The following is a 17,960-nucleotide window of genomic DNA, read 5'->3' as shown; positions in this document are numbered from 1 at the left end:
TAAACCAGGAGGAAACAACATATTCAATCATTAACCTAGATAATAAAAACAAAAATATTAACTTTATTAATAAATCTCATTTAATTATGTTCATACATAGATGCACTCAAACATTCTTCCATGCACCTATTTGGCCAACCCTTTCCTCCTATATTCTTCTGTAGCTATCCATTGTTCATATACACTCTGTATACTTTCTTCCCCTTCGATTGAAAATAAATTCCTTTGTTAGTCTTCTTGGAGATACTCCATGAACTATTTAATGATGGGATCTCTGGCTTCCATCTCTCTCTGAGACCATTTCCATTCCTTTAGCTATGTTCATCCTATTTAACCTCTCTTCTATTAGCCTTAACACAACCTCATTGTACTTTTGTTCAGCCTCTCTCCTTATTGACCCACTCTCTTTATTTTGGAGATAGTCTTCCTTTCTTTCATCATTCATAGCCAATTTTTTTATCCATCATGTTTCCCTCCAAAATTATTTGTTTTCAATTTCTCTACCTGTTAACCTTCCAAACATCAACCCCGTACTATCCTCAAATGCTCATTACTCTTTATTCATTCATCTTTTTGTCTGACTTTCTACCCATGTGTTGATAGAAACTTTGTCTACTCAAAGTAAATTCTAGATGCACACAACTAACAATAAGAATACTTTCTTGTACCTAGCCACAATTCAAGAAATAGTACATAAGGCCAATATCTTTCATATCAAATTCAAATGCCAACTCCTCCTGGCACCATCCTATTAGCTCCTAATCACTAATAAAAATAAGGTCATCCACACACAAGACTAAAATAAATAGATAAAATATATTTAACTAATAATCATGAATACAAGTTGCATGAGTTTTTGTGAATATTAAACAAATGTTAGTTGATTCAACTAGTATGATATCTCTAGCTTGCACGTGTGAACAAAATTAAAATTGCACATTCCATATAGTTGGTACAAAGGACTTGTACATGTGTTCCAAATATCTTATATAGATCCCACTATCAACTATGATATATAATATGTTTATTATTATTTTTTTAGAAAGTTTATGAAAAGGTCATAAATTAGGTTTTGTGGGACTACAAGGAGATTCACCCATTTGTTATCATTTTGGTAGTTTTCATTATCTATTTTTTTGTAAGACTTTGTGAGAGATTTAAACATGTTAGAAAGTGATAAGATCAACCTAAGAAGATGTGTTGAGAGCCTTAGGTTGTGAGAAAACCAAATGATTCTATTTCAAAGGAAACATTTAAGAAAAAGTTGGAAAACCTTGTGGTTTATTATACATTTCGTAGAGTGATTTGGTCAAGTGGTTGTATTGACCTATCTCTACATCATATTGGTATCAAGGATACAAGATGAATCTATGGGGTACATCTAGGCCTTGTGTGAGAGATATCTCAAAGCTGACATACTTACACCTAAGGCTCAATTGTTTCTATTATGGTTCTATTATACTTATAAATTTTGCATGCTTCTTTAAACCCACAACTATTTTTTTTTAATAGCTTAATCATTTTAACTTGGCTTCTATAAATTTCCATAAGTTTATCTTGAAAAAGGTTTTCCCTTCTTTTTGTCAAAATTCCCTTCATGATTCATAGGTTGGGAAGATTTGAGCTTTGATACCATTTTAATAACATAGTCTGAATGTGGATAGACAACAACTTATAAATGTTCATGAACACTATATTTTGTATATTTTGTATTGTTTTGAAATATAACAAAAGAAAATTGAGATTCATTAAACTATTACAACTTATTAAACATTTTTACTGTCAGGAATGGACACAATTGTTATTCCAGATGCTAATCTAAATGGTGATTTTCTCTTAAGGGTGTCCCTTTTCAAAAAGATTGATGTCTATGCAGAAAGGGATAATGTTCAGCCCATGAAAAAAATAATTTTTGTTTTTCAGATTTAAAGTGGATGCCTTCTCTTCCCAACATATTATATAACTCAAGCTCTCCATTCCTAGAACATCTCAATCAGGGAAGACAACCCTCAAATGTTGACAATAACTATGCAACTTAATTGATAAGTACAAGTGTAGCTTCTCAAATTATTCTATGAACTGACAAATCAATACTTTAAAACTAAGGAAAATAAAAAATTCTTCTTATTCCAATTTAATTAACTTTAAGCAATAGAGAAAATAAATTGCAACCTTGATGGCCTCCTACCATACTCATAAAACATGTCAATATCCAAACTCAAAGACCATACTTCCAAACATTCTATATGAATTTTAGGGATTTTTAAATGATTTTTTTGTTGTTTAGAAAAAATTTAGGGAACTCTAATTATTTCTCAATATCTCCATTTTGGCTAAGTGTAATGTCCCCTTGTCCAATCTTCTGCATATATAGACTCCTATGCTTCCATTACTATGATAATGAATGTGGAGAATGCTTCTTCAAGATTCTTAATATCCTTAACACAATAAATATGCTTTCATTCACCTATTTCTATGTTCTTTGACCTTTTGGTATGGTGCTCGCATATGTATGATTATGTCTATTGTAATTTCTTAGATTACAATTTCCAATTTTAATATATAAGAATTTGATATATTGAGGAAATATAAAAGGGGCCTTACAAAGTGTATTAATATCCTTTGAGCTCAATATATAATATAGAGGTTATTATAACTTAACTATGCCTTTGATTAACCTTTATGTCTATTTATGACATCACCAAAAATGATATGTGGCACTTTAGAATATACAGGTTTGAAGTTGTGTGTTGTATCTATATATATGCAATTAAAGAGTGGGTTGACATCACATCAAAATTATGCTAGCCAGTGACAAATTCAATTTCATATTCGACATGTATTATTAATGAGAGTATTGGCTTGCATGTTGACCTAGATTATTCAAGGAATATATTAATAGTAGTTCTTCTGCACCATCCTCTCATGTACTATGATAGCCATGTATGATGACTACTCCATTGTATAACCGCTCTAAGATTGTACTTGTATATGATAATTGTTTTTTTTTATATATGCTAGAAGTTACAAGATAACAATGATCTCAGGTAGGGATATGTCATCTCTAATATTTTGATGTTATATATGTAATTGTCTCTGTTATAGGAATTGTCTTTGATGTGTATATGATGTTATATGCTCTTCAATGGATGTTGTCTCTGATATACAATTGTGTTTCTTGCACCAGTAGTTGCTATTGCAACCTTCAATTCTCTATAGTTGAGAGATTCTACAAAGGGAATATATAATTTATAAAATCAATTCTTCTTATCTTCCTTTGGAGAGTTGATCAACTTGTATAAATATGTGCTTTGGGATATGAAGAGACATGGTGGAAAGTTGTCACCTTTCATAAGCAATTTATTTATTCTTCATGATTATTATGAATAAATCATGGATGATTACCCAAAAATTATGAGTCATTAAGGACAATCGATAATGTAAGCCCCATAATATTGGCCAGCATAACAACATAGTAACAATGTATAATCATGTTCATGAATCAAAAGTGAGGCCTGATCATGTTGATGCATGGAAATACCAATAGTGATGGTATGCACACTCATCAGCTTAATATCTAATAGAGGTGTTTATGAATGTGGTGCTCAATGCAATATGTCATGGGTGCCTCTATTCAATTTATATGCTAATCACCAATCTTCTTTCTTTATAGATGTGTGCATGTCCTGCTCTTTCAGTAGCCTCCATATAATCTTCCACTTGTTTTGATAGAGATGATTTTTATGTGAATTGAGATGCCTATACATTGGAGTATTTGCTAATAGGGATGTTGATTTTTATCATCAATATTGCTATTTATTAATATTTTCCATGTTCTCATTATAGATCTATTTGTTTCATGTATTGTTGATTGATATCGATCCCTACCATAATCAATGATTATATTATTACTGGTGATGTAAAGATATTCTTGACTGGTCTTGTAAAATAACTAAGGAGAAATAATGCAAGGTTAGCTAATCTATGATTAGTTTATAATGTGAATATTAATGAGTGTTAAATATTAATATATTAATATATTGTTTTCAATTTAACTATCACCCTACCAAAAGGAATCTTGATTATTAATGTTGGATGTTCTTTTAATACACTTGATATAGAATCTGTCGGTTACAAATAAATCATGCTTCTTCCACCAATGATTCATTCCATTCAAGAAAGACCATGTCCAACGATATCAACACACAAAAAAATAGGGAGACAATTGCTAGGCTATGGTCTAACTTAAAAAGAAAAGGTGATGGAAAATGTTATTATCCTTGCAAAATTTGTAAGGGCTTAAAGACTCAAAGATATCTAATCAAAACAACCTAGGAACATTTTAGGTAGCATGGTCACGTTGAAGGGGGAAACAAATTTTGTCCATTGGTATGTATTTTAATAATTTATAAAATACTTAAGACATGATTTGATGATGACATCATGTTCATGATTAATATAAGGTCATCACTTTGATATAGGCCAACTACCCTAGGTTTCATGTTATGGACCATGAAAATTCAGAGAATGTGGATTTCAAAATGAGGGAACATGGAGGTGTGAATATAGAAGTAGAAGGTAATGATCCAATTGAAGAAGATCATGATGATGATGATGAAGATCACAATGATCAAGATAATGATGCTGATGATATTGATGTAGACCTTGATGTACCTATACTTGAGAAGGCACACAAGCCCTTATGTAAAGGCTCCCAAACAACTCTTCTTGTCATTGTATTGTTGTTGGTGAACTTGAAGGTTATGAATGATTTATCCAACATAACAATGACAAGTATGTTAAGGTATGTCATCTTTTTTCATTTTTTAGTCATAATTCCCTTACAAATAACATTGAGTGAATTATGTAGGAATTAATATTCTTTATATTAATAAATTATATTTTTTGTTATAGGTTGATAGGTGAGTGTTTGCTACCACCATCAAACACTCTACCTTGCTCGTACTAAGAATTAACTGCCATTATGAAAGATATTGGAATGGAGTATCAAATAATACATGCATGTCTGAATGATCATATTATATATCATAAACAACATGAATTTGCAATGCAATTCCCTATTTGTCATTTTAGTATATATTGATCAGATCAAATAATAAAAAAGGTGTCTCGCAAGGTTCTTCAGGTTATTCCCATTATTCCACATCTATGACAATTATTCAAGTGCAATAGCTTGGCACATTTTATGGATTACCATACATGCAATAGAAGTCAAGATTAAATTATGTGAATTCATGTGGATGGTTCAGCATTTAAGGAAATAGAGAGAAAATTGCCACACTTTAAGGAAGAATCTCATAATCTCAAGCTTTCATTGGCAACGGATGGTGTTAATCCATTTGGAGAGATGAGATCTACTTACTTGGTGTGGCCTATTTTTGTTATCAATAATAACATTCCTCCTTGGATGACCATAAAGAAAGAGCACATAATGTTGGCATTGATTATTCTAGGTATTTTTTCATTTAATAGTCATCTAAATTAATTTATTATAAATAATCCATCAAAATGGTCATAATAATTATGTAATGTTTTTGTTCATTCAACTAGGTAAGTACCAAGTTAAAGATATCTATGTATATATTGAGCCCCTTGTTGATGAGTTGATGGTGTTATGGAATGGGATCACTGTGTATGACATCTCTAGACCAATAGGACAGAGACAATTTCAATTCTATGTAATGCTTGTATGGACAATACATGATGCCCCTGGGCTAACACATTTGTGTGGTATGTTCTCTTCTTAACACCTCTTTTTTGGTATGTTATAGTGCTAACACAAAGTTAATGTATTCAATCCAATTATACATGATCTTGTAGGTCTTCAAACAAAGGGAAAATTTGCATGTCCAATTTTTGGTCCAAAGATGAAATCTCATCATTCAAAAAGTTTAGGAAAGTAGGTGTTCAATGAGAATAGACACTTTCTCTACAAAAATCATAAGTACTAAATTACCAAAAAATATCTTTTCAATGGGAAAGAAGAGACTACATCAAAGCCATGGAGAATGACACCTCACCTATAGAAGTTGGAATACAAAAAAAATAACTCGCAAAGGTAATGTCATTCCATCTTATGGTTTTTTGTTTGAAATTCATATTTTGATTTTTTTTATTGATGATGTAATTAGTGCTCATGAAGGTCGTCAAGGCATTAATGACCAACTTCCAAAAGGAGTAAAAAGTTATCCTACGCAATTTAGTAGGTTGTCATACTATGAGCAACTGCTAATCATGCATTTGTTTGATCCTATGCATATTGGAAAGAACATAATAGAGACATTATGGAAAATCTTTGATGGAGTGTAGTGACACTGAAGAATCCAACCATGCAATGAAAAATTCAATTCGATCCAATAAAAATTGAGACTAGATTGATACAAGTGCCATTGGTTATTGTCAGGGTGCAGAGCAATGCTATAAAAAAAAGTCATAAAAAAAAATGATTTCCCACAGGATTTGCTACGAACATAAATGATCTCATATCAAAGAAAAGTGAAGTTGGGTCAAGGATGAAAAAACACAATTGGCATACATTTATTAAGGTAATTCATGTTATTTTGTATTCACTATATATTTGTATACTACACATAGTTTTCATTGCATTCTTTTATAAAATATTGATAATCTCATTTTATAAATATTGTAGTACATTCTACCTCTATCTCTCCCACACCACTTTGAGAATAGTGTCAAACAAGTTATATATGATCTTGAAAAATACATGAGGTGGTTCTCATCAAAATAAATCAATAAAGAAGATATAAAATATTGGAAGAGAAAATTTCCTCATCTTATGTGTGAAATGCAAAAGTGTCTACCTCCAACTTTTTTCAATGCACAAGAACACTACCTCATACATCAAGTTAAGGAGATTGAATTGTGTGGACCTGCACCAAATAGGTCAATGTGGATGGTTGAGAGGCACTTGAAATTTTTGAAAGGCTTGGTTCGACAAAGACCACATCCTGAGGGTTATATGGTAGAGAGATATATGGTATGCTAGACCATGGTGTACATTAGTGAATATCTTCCTAAGTTTGCAGCAAAGATCCATGTAGATCGTATTTGGGATCTGAACTCCATTAGAAAATTTGAAGGGGAGTACTTGATGGGAAAATGTAGATTGAAGAAAGAAAAAGGTAAATATAAGATGTTATTGTAGTTAATTAATTCTTATAAATCTTCAATATAAGTTATTTATAATTGGTGTATTTTTTTAATACAGTTGGTCGAGAGTGGGATGCAATACATTTGTATATTGTGAATAGTCTTGATTGGATGACTGTATGGATTGAACGATGTCAAAAAATGGTTGCTCATTAACATGGGAAGGTTTTTCTTAATTGGTTATAGAAGTTCATCGTAATGGAGATTCCAATGTTATGTCGATGGTAGTTGATCTAGTAAAGGGTTTAAGAGGTGGACAGATATATACAAATTTGTTAATGATCATCATTTATATGTTTCATATCAACTCATGATGCAAATAATTGTCACACACTTCAAAAATTTTAGGTCAAGCACCACAAAGATATCTACTATCATGGCCACAATTTTTGCATAAAAAAGTTAGATGACACTAATAAAACTTGTGATTCTAGGATAACTGTTGTTTTCTAGGTCACTAATATATCATCTAGAAATGACATACATCCTCAACAATCTCAAAATTGATACTATGGCATCTTGGATGATATAATTGAGTGTGACTTTAACTCCTTCAAAGTAGTTCTATTTGTCATCAAATGATACGAGCTACAATTGAATCAAAATGATCCAAATAGAATTGTTATTCAACATGATAATAGATTTACAATGATTAATACAAGGTTATTTGAGCTAGTTGGAGATGAGCCCTATGTTCTTCCAAGCCAATGTGAGAAAGTGTTTTACTCAAAGGTTCCACATAAATAGGGTTTGTCATTTGTTTTTAGACATGATCCAAGAGGAAGGCCAATAAAGTATAATGTTATGGAAGAAGAAGATGTTGAAGATGACGAAAATCAAGATTATGGTGATGATGATGACAATGTTGGTGATGATTATGATGATGATGGTGGTGGTGGTGGTGGTGGTGGTGGTGATGATGATAATGGTGGTGATGATGATGGTGTCAATGATAATGATGATGATGACGATGATGATAGTGGTGGTGGTGATGATGATGATGATGATGAGATAGATGAAGATAATCAATGACATGATTGAAATGTACAAGGTATGTGAGCAATGACTCCTACTAAGAAAAAATAAATTCAAAACCATATGTTAAGTATATACATGACTCCTAATAAGCTCTAATTGTTAAGTATAACATGCACCAAATTTTTCTTTTAAAACAATATGCGCAGATAAAACCATTAAGTATAACATGTCCAATTTTTTTAAGATATACATGACTCCTAGTAAGCTCTAATCATTTCACATATAGGTGTCCTAAAATAAATTGAGTAAAATGTTCATGTTTTCTTCTAAGTTATTTGTAGCTAACTTAAGATAAACGATTAACATATGTAGGAAATTTAACCCCTTTGGCAAGGATCTTGCATAGTGACATGGATCAGTAGTTATAAGTCAATAAATAGACATAATTTTCTTATATTATTCTTTCTTAAATAGATAAAGAAGAACCATATAGACATGTAATTATATAATCACTTTCAACTTAGTACATTTTATATCTCTCACATATAGACAAAGAAGAAATGTATGCATGGGTCACAACTTGATTATTCTATGTATATTATTTAATTATTATCAAAATTATCTAGTAGTTGAAGCAAGGATGTGAAAATATCTCATTTGATGCATTGTAGGGACCACAAAATAGGTACTTGTCAGATCTATCTACATCGACTGAGGGAATGGTAGATGAAATTTCTACATGTACTATGGCTAAAATGGAGAGATCAACTAGAGGTCAAAAGATTGGAAGAAAAATCAATAAACACATGCAATTTTTCCTTGCTAAAGGGGGGTAATGTTCTTATGATGATGAGAGAAAAGGTGATATCAAGGTGCCCTTTCGGTACATGCATATTGAGAAAGAATGGGTACCTAATGAGTTACCTCCAATTAACATTGATTTTTGTGTTAATGAGAGGATATATCGCATAGCTCCATCCTCATTACAAGGTTTGGGCATATTTTCCATGGATGGGATAAAGGTATGTTACAAAAAAGTTGTTGAATTAATGAAGTATGTTGGTCCTTGTTACAATTTCAATGATTGGATGTGGATTGTTCAATATTAAAAAAAAAAGTATGCATAGGTATGCACTATCAGCAAATTATATACAATGGAAAGAAAATGATCAAATTAAAAGATTTGCTATGTACATTGATGGGACACCAAAAGAAATAGGTAATATTGTGGGTTTTATAAATAGTATTTGACCTTCCTCAACTAATAAGCAACCCAATTGCATTTTTGAGGTGCATGAGGGGAATTAATTTTTGTATGTGTGATAAAATCAATAAATAGGGAAGAATTGCTAATATATTACCATTTAAATTGCATAGATACAAACAAAGTTACTATCATGAGGGTGGTAAGTACTATATACCATTTTATTAATAAGTTTTTTTTTGCTAAGATCAGTTGGTTGAAGTTTTTATATTTAATCTTTGTCACATGATGATATGGATCAAACACAAGATAGAGGCTAGGAGAATGCTCCTCCTACCCATTCTTTAGCCTCAGTAAACCTTATTGAAATTGTACAAATTAGCTAGTAAAAGAATTTTATATTATTATGTTATTGTATTTAGGGTTTTGGATTTTTTATGAAAGTTTTACTAATATTTCTATCACAATTTGATGTTTTGGATTAGGGAACAGCACCTACAAGAACAAAGGCAACTACTACCTCTTCTGATGAGGATATCGCAGATGTCCCTAATTTAACATACAAGATAGAAAAAAAACTAAAAAATATCAATATAGAAATAATGAACATTTTTTATGATCACTGAAGTTTTTACATTTAATCTTTCTCATAGGACAATATGGATCCCTCGCAAGATAGAGGCCACGAGGATGCTCCAACTCCCACCCATTCCTTAGTGATGATAAACCTTATTAAAATTGTACAAATTAGATAGTTGAATTTTTTTATATTAATATGTTATTTTATTTATGGGTTTGGATTTTTTATGAAAATTTTATTGATATTTCTATCACAATTTGATGTTCAGGATAGGGGGAAAGTGCTTGCAACAAGAGAGGAACCTACCTCTTGTGATGATGATATCAAAAAGTTGCCTAATTTAACATATATGATGAGGAAAAAATTGAAAAAATTCAATTTAGAAATTATGAGCATTTTCGAAGATCCCAATCCAATGAAGGAGGTGCTAAAAAGGCAACAAGAATTGATGGTCATAGCACATCATTTTGAAGTAAGCAATAATGAATCTTTAATTATAAAATAATTTCAATAAAAGTTAATTTTATGTTGTGAACTAAAATATGTATGTGTTATTGTTACAAGGTTTTTTGCAAACTCAAGTACCTAGTCCAAGACATCATGGTGAGGTCAGTACTAGCAGAGCTCCACTTGCCTTAGGTAAAATAATCCTTAAGTTGACAAGTTACAAGGAAATTTTTCTTTGATCAAACATTCAAAAACTTCTTAACTCAACTCTTACTTTTATTATATCAGAATTTCTTTGCTAACAATGTATTTTTCACTAGGTCATCAAGTGCAGGAGACTCCTAGGAGGTTGACAAAGGTCCATCAGAGATTGTTGACTACAATGTCGGCAACAAGGGGCATGCAAACATCAATGCCTTTATAGTCTATGCCTAGTGAATCCTTGTTTTGCTATACTTGGTTTTGTGTTAATTATGATTTGATATTTTTTACTTTAATCATGGGTGCACCTAGTAGCAGATACATTGTTGATATCTATGATGTCAGATATAGATCATAGTAATGTATTGATAATAATTCACCATCATTACCTAGATGAGCTTCCACCTTCATGTAGGGGAAAAATGAGGTTCCACATTCATGTGGTTGGCCTTGTTAAGTAGAGAATATTAAACTATTCTTGAAACCAAGCGAAGCTCAAACTAAACTAAATAGAAATCAAATTTCTAAGGCTAGCTACCCATGGAAAATATCTAGCACCAAAATATATAACACATGAGAAATGGCTTACTTGTCAAAAATGGGCTAGGTGATAGTTACTCTAGCAAAAAGAATAGCTAGTCACAACATTTTTTGGAATATGGTTGGTGTTTGGTTTAGGATATCTCAAGAATTGTTTTGTCCTCCCCCAAGTGTTGAATTTAGTGTTCTAATGATTGAAGGCCATGAGTTTGAAGAATATGATGTACAGTTCTATTTATGATGCATAGTTTTAATCTCTTTTATTATATCTATAGTAGTAAAGTATTCTTATTCATCTACTTCAAGATAGTTTTGGCATGACAATCATATTTTTTGAAGTAATTTTTCTAAATAACAATGATTTTAATGCTTTATGTTGATCCATTCTTGTAGATTGTTATTGTACTCTCATTGTAGTAGGACCTTATTCTTTCCCTCAAAAAGTAACATTTATAGATTACAAATAACAATGGCTCTTTTTTTTTTTTTTTCTCTGTACATCTATATCTCAACATTCCTAAAACATGAGATCCTTGTAACATGCAAGTTAAAAGGGGCAGTGCCTTGTATATCTAGCTTGAACTAGTTACATATCCAGATGTTGTATCTTACTAATTCTTCTATGGCTTAAATAATTAGATCTAGATATAAAAGAGTGTTTGATGATATGAAGATATTTTTCTTGAGATAAGTTTTGAAAGTGTCATTTCAATTTTTAAGTAGGAGCCCCCAGTATTTGGAAAAAGGAGTTATTTCACTACTAACCAGTCTGGATAAGCCATCTCTCCAATATTCAATTTTTTATATTCCTAATTAAATTAAAAATATGTATTCATCTTTAGATTTTTCTCAATTATCTAATTTATAACTATGATTAATATGCTTCACATTAAGGACATGGTAAAATAATTTAAGTGATAGTTCCTTCCAAGATTGGGTAGCAAATTGATTTCAGGTTTCAAACAAAGATCCAAATCACCATTGTTTGATTAGCACAAAACAGTAAGTTACCTCTTCTATGTTTACATTACAGTAAATTTACCATGGTTTTTTTTGGTAACTAGCAGCATTTTTTTTTTCAAATAAATGATACATGTTCTTTCAAATATGTCAGAAACCGTCATTCTCTTATCACTTGGGTTTTCTTAGATAAAACTTCAAGGTGACTAGCAACTCTAGTATGATGTAACTCACAAAATATATTGCACAAAAATATAACTCACATAATATGCACTCCTCATAATAAATGGTAGAGTTTGAATGCACATTATCAATAATAATTGGAAGCTTTGGGAAAGAATGAGAATTTTTCAATGTTGGTTGGATATTTCCTCATAACTATCATTATTGAGCCATGGAGTTGTAGAAATGGGGTATTATTAGCATCTAGAGGATGTTCCACTTGGCGTAGAAGCAATATTATTTCTTTAAAAGCATAAGGAGATCACCATCCTCTATTGGAATTTCCAAATCCTGAAGATCATAGAAAACCTAGAAAGTGCCTAGAGCTACTAATTCAAAAGTGCTTTTTTATATAACCATCTTTAATTATATTATTATGGATCCATTTTCATGGGACCCTTTAATCCTTAATTTTTTGTATACTATGAATAGTATAACAAACTAAATGTACATATATTTGGACTATCACTCCATGACAATGACTTCTAATTCAATAGTTATTTAAGCTATCGAGAGCAACTTATTAATGGTAATATCTTCACCTTGTTGTTTGTCACTAGAATTATTAAGTTGTTTATTGATTTTGATTCTCTAAATATCAAGTGTTATTATTGAACACTAGACCAACAATTCCCTTCAGTACGCATTGTTTCTTACTTTATCAATGCAAGAATGATTAAATGGAGATTGTAATAGATGCAAGGAATATGGTTATGTATTCTCATCATTATTTTTTATACCAACATTTTGAATTTTCTAGAAAGCTACTACTTGGCAAGGGACCCCTTATCATGATGTGAAATTTGTAGTACCTAAGCCTAGACATGCCATTGCAAGGTTCTTTTGTTCTCAAATATTCGTGAAAATCATTACAACGAAACTAATAGAAAAATTTGAGTTTTTGAATAATGAAGGCTTCTATAATAACTTAGAAGAAGGAAGCCCTAACCACTTATTGTCAAGATAGAAGTTAGAAAAAAGTGCCAAGAAATGTATTTAACTCTAGCACATTAGACTATGATATCAATAATAGTGATGAATTTAGATCTATGGATAAAAATCATCAACAAGAGTCTCACAAAATTAATCCCTAGATGATTCTTATTACTAGAAAACCTATAACATTTAATACTAGTGTGAACATGATTCCATTGGGAAGTGGCTCAAAACTTCAAAATACAAAAACACTCCAAGTAAAGAAAAGTGATTAGGTCCCAGGACAAAAAAATAGATGCCTTCATTGCCAATAATGAGTATACAAATAATCTCTAGAGCATAAGCTATGAACTAGGAAAAATGATAGAGAAAAGGTTGAAATACATAAATTCAAATCATCATTCTCTTTGGTCCCTAGAAAATAAAATATGTAATACTAACTGCAAAGTATGTAATAGAAAAAAAAACAAAAGGGGAAAAGCATTTTCTCAACCCTAAAATAGAGTTGCACCCATTCTAAAGTAGAAGGTTGAATGTTGAATTAAATGCAGTAATAGATTCAAGGAACTCTTGAAACTTCATAGGAAAGAGGGAGGAATATTTCACGTAAATGAACTCAGCTAACTAAAATAGATCACAATGCCCAAAAATGGGTAGGCTTTCATAGCCCACCCAAAATACAATGGAATTTTCCAATAACTACAATAGATCAGAAAATGGCATGTCTTATTAATTAGAAAAAGTAGAATACTTATTGGAAGCAAAACTTTCCAACAAGTTGTGATTTTATATATATATATATAGTTGGAATTAACAAGTGGGAAGATTTTCTTGTGAGGTGGGTGGGGGGGTTTGAATCAGAAGTAACTAACTTTAACGTTTTCAAATCCTTTTAACTAATATCATCCACATGTATCTAATTCATCTAATAAATATGAAAGTAAAAGTATGCATGAAAATAGATAAAACAAGATTTGGTAACCTAGAACCCCTCCAAAATGAGAAGGTAAAACTGGGATGGGGATGACACCCACAAAGTATCATTGTAGCAATATGTAATTGTTCAAGGTTACAATGTTTGACCACTTCCAATGGTCTGCCCTATGAAAGGCCTATCCTGTTAAAGACTTTTACACCCTACTAAAAGTGACCTGGTTAAAGGATTTAATTACCAACTTAAGTCCATAGGATTTTTAGTCCTAATACAATTACTAGAGAGTATTAGAAAGTCTTGACCTAATGACTTGCAATCCTCAATTGCTGATTATAGATCCTTCTTCTACTCTGTCTTCTCTGATCCTAGCTTGATCTGATATGTCACTCTTTGAAGTTTTGATACTCTGTTCTTGATTAACTAGATTCTACAATGTTGCATTGTTCTTCACTAAGTCTTTTCACCCTTCTACACTTTGCTATATTTTACCCATACACTTCTCTCTTGCGCTTATTCATAATGGGGTATCATCCTCCTTTCAAAGATTTTGAAGACTTAGGATTAGGTATGAATCTACGACCAATATTAAATCTTCATTTCTCACTCATTTATTGCACTTTTTCTATTGGTTGCATGCCTTCTCCATTTTTCTTATTGGTTGCATGTTGATTACATAGGTAATGAAAAAGATTCAATCTTATCTTCAAGATCCTTTGAGATTCATTCTATGTCAGGTCCAAAAATGGTTTACATCTGAGTTTGTGAAGGCACAAACTCGTATATTGATTCTATGTTACTCAACACTTATGCTTGGCACATATAGAAATTTTGTCTCACTCAGCTCCTATAGTAATTCTACTTCACTCTGCACTTATAGCATTTCTGTTTCACTCGTCATCTATACTCTACTTGACATCTAAAGTAACTCAGCACTTGAACTTTTCTTGGTACCTAAAGATCACTTGAAACCTAAAGTTCACTCGACACCTATTGAATTCTCTAGCTCAGCATGCACTATAGCTCAGCTTTCGTATTATACTCAACATCATCTTGAGAATTGGTTAAGTGTGTTGACACTCAAATGTCAAAACTAGTCTGAGACTAACAATCTCCCCCTTTGATATGAGTGGAAAAAACACTTGACTAATCATTATGTATCTAACTTCTATGAGTATACTATATATTTTGTTCGGCATATGTACAACACTTCAAAAACTTGTTAAAAAATTTTGTAACTCCCCTTGAGTTGATGTGCTATTCTCATTCCTGTACCCAAAATTTTTGTGTTGAATGTGTCTCATGTTGATGTATCTAATACTCTTTTCCTTTTCTACCTTGTTTCTGTATCTATGTACCTTGTTTCTACTTCCTGTACTCTATATTTGTTCCTCTTTCACATCCTTTTTGGCTTTATTCTCTTATTACTTTCTCAAAATGTGAATTTGAATATCTCCCCCTTTGGATATTCTTTATTACTTCCATCAAAGAATGTATTATTTCACATTCTTATTCACATTTCTCCAAAACATTATATCTCCCCCTTTCTATTTACACATTATATCTTCCATTCTTATTAGATGCAAGAATAAATTATCTCCCCCTTTTTTGACACTTATGTCAAAGGGTCCTAAGAATGAATAGAATACTTTGCCAAAAATGTTTTATTTACCTCCATAATCATCTTGAGAGAAGCATCCCAATTATCTAAAGCAATTTTCAATGATTTGTGTTGGATGGCTATCTCTATTGCAAGACGTATAAGGCCTCCTAAGGTAGAAATATTAGGATCTTTCTTTAGAAGATTTTCTACATAGGCTTGTTCCTTATGGAGTACTTCTAAATGCAAGGTAATGGAAGATTGAATTTGCATCAATTTAGCCTTAATATTGGCCTCTTCTACTATCAACACAACTAACTCTTTATGTGTGTGAAGCATAGTTGCAAAATGCTTCTCACTCTGAGTTGGATCTTTGGGTAGTTGTGTGCTAGAAATCTTGTGATTTCGTTCCAAGCTTAGTATCCTTTGGCTAGTTTCTTGTTTGAAATATGATGAATCACACAACTTGGAGTATAATAAGAATACATTCCCAAGTACTATTTTTTCCTTTTCAATCTTCTTGGCCAATTCAACTTGTGAAAGTGTTATTTCACTAGATATCTTTTCATTAACTTTCATCTGAAACTTCTTTTCTAATCATTCTAATAATTGAACATTAGTGTCTAGGTATTCATTTTTTACTTGGTCCACAATGTTGGACATTTTCTCCATGATGGGTTGGGTTTCATCAGGTGCTTGCAAGCTGACTGTATCAAGAAATATGTCTTTGATTTCCACCAGTGCTCGCTTCTACCTATACTCATTTATGAGTATCTCTTGTTTCTTCCTTCTCTCTAGTGCCTCTTGAACTTCATTTATTTGTACTAAATTCACTTTCCTTGAGTCATAACTAGGTATGACTATTTCTTCATCAAGTGTAGAGTCTCCATAGAGAAGTACCCTTGCAATCTTGGTGGAGCTCAAGCCTAGTCTGCAATGGTACTACATCAGTGCTCGACTTCTTGGTAGGAGTCCCCAAGGTAGGCAAGTTTTCCAATGTTTGTATTGCCTCCTACTCCTTTACTTTAGGGGGTTCTCTCCTCTTCTTTCTCCTCTTCTCTACTACCTTAATCAATAATGATGATTTGAGGAGGTACACCTTGTCTTTGTGCAATAGGAATATCTTGTCCTGTTTGTTCCTTTTCTGGCTCCTCAACAGTTTTTGTGATTGGAACTATATGACCAACCTTAAAAATTTTATCCTATGTTTCTTGCTCTTTAGGTTGATCTTCCATAGCTATGAGAGGTTGTGTAGGTGGTTCTTAAGTGTTTTCCTTCTCCCTTTTTATCTCTACTATAGCCTTTTGTAGTTCATCCACACTCACCAAAACTAGATTTGTACATAATTGTGATTGCATTGTGGTTTGGTGAAGGATCTTCTTGAGATCCTCTACAATTAAAGGATTGATGTTCTTACCTGAGGTATCAAGAAAATCCTTTACAATTACTATTTCTATGAGTTTTTTATGTGGAGGACTTGGTGGTGGCAGTTGGGTGTCCTGGACACTCTGTTCTAGTTGCTGCTCTCCAGTTGTTACCTCTTCACCCTGCATCTTTTCCACTATTTCTTCTTCTTTTTCTTTCTCTCCTTCCTCATCTTTCCCATTTTCCTCTACTTCTTCATCATTTCTTCCTTCAAATGGGTCTTCCTACCCTTCTTTCATATTTTTCAATCCATAAATTAGTTTCCACATTTGTGTGGACTTTTGCACAACATCTTCTATTTAATTCTACAAAATTCTAAATGCTCTATATTTGGGTGAAAATTTTCTCTCATGCTTCTTGCTAGCCTTTGTTATTTGACCTTTTGTAATGTCTAGCATTACATGAGCCAATATAGACTCTGTTATTTCCTTTTCCATTTTAATACAATAATGCCATTTATTTTCAATTAATGAGCTTAGCTCCTTAGGCATTGAATTGTCTAGTTCAAGTGGGGTGGTCTTGAACTTAGCCATCATAGTGTAGATGGACTCTTCCACTATGTTTTGTTATTCCTTTGACAACTTATTGAAATCAATGGTCTTTAGACTAGTTACATCTATATTTTCTCTAATATTATTGAAAATACTTTCCAATTTACATGTGGTAGAATATTTTACCAATCTGAATTGCTCTTCATCAAACTCTATTCTTTCTTCATTTGATCCAATAGGTGCAACATACTTTC

This window comes from Cupressus sempervirens, chromosome 1 (assembly GCF_028749045.1).
Source record: "Cupressus sempervirens isolate cs-2001-9-10 chromosome 1, ASM2874904v1, whole genome shotgun sequence".
NCBI classification, from domain to species: domain Eukaryota; kingdom Viridiplantae; phylum Streptophyta; class Pinopsida; order Cupressales; family Cupressaceae; genus Cupressus; species Cupressus sempervirens.
The sequence above is the reverse complement of the archived record's forward strand: the minus strand, read 5'-3'. Positions refer to the sequence as shown.